Source organism: Gossypium arboreum, chromosome 10 (genome assembly GCF_025698485.1).
Source record: "Gossypium arboreum isolate Shixiya-1 chromosome 10, ASM2569848v2, whole genome shotgun sequence".
NCBI classification, from domain to species: Eukaryota; Viridiplantae; Streptophyta; class Magnoliopsida; order Malvales; family Malvaceae; genus Gossypium; species Gossypium arboreum.
This window is the reverse complement of record NC_069079.1, coordinates 43,889,882-43,894,965: the sequence shown is the minus strand read 5'-3', so window position 1 is coordinate 43,894,965 and position 5,084 is coordinate 43,889,882. Positions and strand designations below refer to the sequence as shown.

The 5,084-nt window shown below is 35.1% G+C and overlaps 1 non-coding gene across 1 annotated transcript; it reads right to left on the bottom strand.

Annotated features, from left to right (window-relative positions):
• Nucleotides 1-4,534: 4,534 nt before the first annotated feature.
• On the bottom strand, nucleotides 4,535-4,641 carry LOC128282952 (small nucleolar RNA R71). Its single transcript, XR_008273300.1, has one exon. It is a non-coding gene; the product is annotated as a small nucleolar RNA R71 (small nucleolar RNA).
• Between the last annotated feature and the right edge of the window lie 443 nt (nucleotides 4,642-5,084).

Genomic DNA, 5,084 nt, shown 5'->3' with positions numbered 1-5,084 from the left:
AGGTTCTTAAGAGCACATTGGTTGTATGTGGTAATATATCATGTTCAAGACATGATTTTGGCATGTTTTGAGTATTATGATAGGGTTTGTAAATGTGCAATTTGTGGTGATAGATTGATGCCAAAATTGGACAAGAAATATGGCCTAGAAGTGGCTTTATTTTTTCTACACGAGCATAGACACGAGTGTGTGTCTCAGCTGTGTGTGACACACGGCCTAGCATATCGGCGAGTGTTTTAGCCGTGTGCCCTCTGCATCTTAAAATTTCAAAATAGAATGCTCAGAATTTATCACACGGCTTGGAACAGGGGCGTGTGGCTTGGCTGTGTAACCCCTGCACCTATTTAATGAAAATTATTATGTTCGCACAGCCTAGCACACGGGTGTGTGACTTAGCCGTGTGACCTAAGTCAGAGAGTTACATGGGTATGAACATGGGCTGGGAAACGTCTGTGTGTCCTATTTTGAATGTCCACACGGCCCGACCAAACGGGCGTGTGCCCTCTGCACTTAAGAAAAATATTGACATTTTGCGAAAAATTCTCTTGAATACCCGGTTTAGTCTCGACTTATTTCCAATACATATTTTGGGATTCGAGGGCTCTTATAAGGGACATTATGATTGATTATGATTAGTTTCTGATATGAATTAGAAATGGTATAAAATGTCTATATTTGATCTATAAATTCTGGTAATGCTCCGTAACCCTGTTTCGGCGACGGATATAGGTTAGGGGTGTTATAATAACACTATATGAAAACATACAAAAACACTATTTCACATATCCTAACTCCATCTAACCCATCAATAATTTTCTTCCGTACTCCATAATTTATAAGCACACAGGCACATACATATGGTCATATAAACATAATAACATGAAGCACGCCAATCTTAGATATGTATTACTGCACCCATTTTATGCATTCTAACACACATGCGGATACTCAATTACCTATTCAACCTTGTGCATACATAAAATTTTCAACAATAGAAATCCTACATTATCACAGACCTGATTTGAACTCAATACCAATTCTTACCAACCATTCGACATCCCATAAATGGGGTATAAAAACTCACCTAAATTTCCCTTATTCCTGTAAGCTTAGCTTGTCCAATCAGTAGAGTCCTCTTTCGTTTTGACAGCTAAGCACGACAACCACTTATTGGTTAAACTAGAGGTGGTAAGTCCTTTAAAACCCGTAATCATTAATTGTACAAAACTTTTTAAGAATCTGTACTATATTTATTCCTTCAATCCACAAGCATCGAGAGCTAAGGAAACTTACCATTTCCCAAATTTCTCTACTTTTAGACTTTAAATCACACGATGACCTCAACATGCAGAGCTTTTTTCTATTACATCCTCTCCTTCTTCGGTACAATTAAAGAAGACAATGCTTTAGAGAGAAAAACTAGTAAAAAAAATTGAGAAAATTTTGTCTCGACGCATGCCCATATATATATTCCTTTAGCACGATTTTTATTGACCAATACAACTATTTATCCTTAATAATTTTGTCTCCCATAATGGAATCACTCGGTTCCATCCTAACTAAACTAGAATTAAAATCCAATTATTTAGTCATCAGTCACAATTTTTCCCAAAATTCCAGGTAAAGTATGCTAATTTTCCACGAGTTCAATTTTGTCCCCAAATTCCCCTAAACTAGAGTTCATTTAGGAATTTGAGTGGATAGCCCCCAACCCTTAAAGAAAATTTTGTCATAGAAATTTCCTTTTTACCTAAAATTTTAAGGCGGGCTCCAAATTAGTTTTCCCTTGTCTCAGATAATTGTCTGTATGCCTAGGGGTAGACACTTCTACTATCTTCAATTTTCACAACGCGACACTAGCACTTATAAATTCATCTTGAACTTATTTCGTTCAAACAAAAAATCTATCCTTACTCTATATAGGGTAGTCAACTACACAAGGATTATTTCATAATCATTCTGGCAGATTCTTACTTACACCATGGGCCCGACGTTTTGCTTCGCACAATAATAGTGGGGGATTTTTAGATTAACATAGGTCATATGGCGGGTACTTGATAAATGACTAGCTTTGGCAGACCTTCCTGCTTTTCAGGTTATCGAGAGGTTTAAGAAAACTCTCTCTGACTCAACAAGTGTCAAATACGGATTTAAGAATTTGAATTGTTTACTTCAAATTAACCAAACTTCCTTTAGACGCTTGACTATTTAAATCAGGACACAGGGGAGGGAGGTCTTTCATCTGAAATTATTCTTAAACTCCTTATTGACTAAGTTTCCTTCTAAATCCTAAGTTTTTCTCTTGGTTGTCTTCGATGTCCTTATCTGAGTTCCTCTTCTTTTCTTTCTTTAACCACTTCTAAGCAAGTTTTGTAACTAATTTCTTAAGTCTTTTTTGTTTCTTTCATTATCCCCTTGAAATGATTATAATCAAACATAGTTATCGTACGAGTAGCAACCATCGCGATAGTGATAGTAAGAGGGACCATGGCGGTGACAAAATGGTGATAGGGTTAGACCCAACAACCGCATGGTAGGTACCTTAATGGAAACCTGATAAGTGATAAAAGAAACATATTTTAATCTCATTCTTAATGCGTTTTTGGATGATTAATTATGAAATTAGTGAATTTGATGCTCCTAATCCTTTAAATTCATGTTTCTATACTAAGAAGAGCATTTAGGAGTGAAAGGAGTAAAAAATGAGCTAAAATTGGACAAATAGAGCTCTTTTCAAGAGCCACACGGCCTGGACACACTCCCGTGTGAGCCACACGGGTTGGACAAACAACCATGTGCCAGACTGTGTCGATTTCGCAACTTGAGTTCCAAATGCATGGAAAAACGTAATTTTTAGGCTTTTTGAGCATTCTAAAGTCTATAAATACTAATTAGAAGAAGAGATAAGGGAGCCATTAGAGAAGATCGAAGAAAACACTCGAAGAACGCCATTAGGAGCAAACTCTGAAGCGGATCTCTATAAAGATTGAAGATCTCCTTTTAATTATTCTTGAAGTTTTTATGGGTTTCTTTATTTCTTGTGGTTTTTTTTTTACTTTGAGATGTTTTTATACACAATTATGAACTAATTCCCTAGATACCTAGGGAAGATGAAACCTATGATGAATTCTATTATTTAAATTTTGTTTTACGCGATAAATACTTAATTCTTGTTATCAATTATGTGTGGTTATTTCTTGTTTTAATATTTTCGGGATATTAATTCATGTTCAATGTGCTTAATCAGAGGAGTAAAATTCCCTGTTTAAGAATAGATCTAACATAATTGAGTGGAGTTGTATGCAATCTTAGAAATAGGACGACATAAATCTACCAGATTAGATTCAAATCTAATAGGGGAATCCATAGATTGAGTTAATGCGATAATAGAAGTTTTAATTAAAAAGAAGTTTCAGTTAATCAACCTAGAGTTAGTTACTTTTACTCTAGAAAGAGATTTTAGCATAATTTAGTGATTTCTATGGATCAAGATACCAAGTGAATAAATCATTTAAATCAAATTAATAATAATAGATGAAGTCTAGGTGGATTATTTCCTGGGTATTATTTCTCTCATTGGTTATTATTCGTTTATTTTTCCCGATTCATTCATTGTTGAGTTCTTAGTTAAATTAGTTTAGAAAATTTAGCTTAGAACACATCACTCCAATTTGTCGGCTAAATAATAGGAAAATAGTAATTACTAATACTTTTAGTCCTCGTGGATATGATATCTCTATTCACCGTAACTATATAATTGTTTGACAGGTACTCTTGCGTTAGTTGTATTTTAGTTTAGTCACATAAAACATACACATCAAGTTTTTGGCACCGTTGCCGAGGATTAAAATATTAGGAACACTTGATTTTTATTATTTTAGCCATTTTTTTTTATTTTTATAAGTTTTGTTTTTAGTTTAATTTATACATTCTATTTTTTCTTTTATTTGCTTTTGGCAGGTTCTTTTGGTTTATGACTAGAAGGAACTCGTCGTGACCATTACTTTTCGATTGTGAAATTGAAAGTACTACTCTCAGAAATCGTAGAGAAGCAAGGCAGGGTCGAAAATTTATAGTAGACGAACAAGAGGACAACATCATTACTGAGGAGATGGGTGATAATCAGAATATTTAGCGACCTCCTGTTATTGTTGCAGCTCCTGTTCCTTGTACTATGTACAATTATGCCTAACCCACTCTGACTGGGGTTGAATCGAGTATTGTGCTACCGACTATTACTGCAAATAATTTTGAATTGAAGCTGAATACAATTCAGATGGTACAACAGTATGTTCAGTTTGACGGTTTGCAAGACGAAGATTCAAATACTCAATTGGCAATTTTTTTAGAAATTCGGGGCATTTTCAAAATTAATGGCGCCACTGATGACGCTATTCGCTTACGGTTATTCCCTTTCTCATTGAGGAACAAAGCAAAACAGTGTTTAAATTCTTTACCACGAGGTTCCATTACTACATGCGCTCAAATAACCGAGAAATTTCTGCTAAAGTATTTCCCACCGGCTAAAAAAGCCAAGTTGAGGAATGATATCTCTTTCTTTGTTCAGATCGATTTAGAGACTTTACAAGATGCATGGGAGAGATACAAGGATCTATTGAGACGGTGCCCTCATCATGGGTTACCTCTATGGTTATAAGTACAAACCTTTTACAATGGTTTGAATCCCTCAACTAGGCAGTTAATCGATGCAGTAGCCGGTGGAACACTAAACAATAAAACACCCGAAGCAACTTATGAGTTTTTAAAGGAGATGGCACTGAATAATTATCAATGGCAAGTGATGAGAACAAAGCTGATGAAAGCAGCCAGTGTTTTTAATTTAGATACAGTCACCATGTTATCAAACCAAGTAGAATTAATAAATAAGAAAATTAATGGTTTATATCCTTCTATGCAGGTAAATCTGGTGATGCAATGCGATACAAATGGAGGTGGAATGAATAATCCAGAATGTTTACCCTTCAGTCGTAACATAGAGAACGAGCAAATCAATTATAGGGGTAATAATTCTAGGCCTCAAGATAACCCTTATAGTAATAACTATAATGCAGGTTAGATGAACC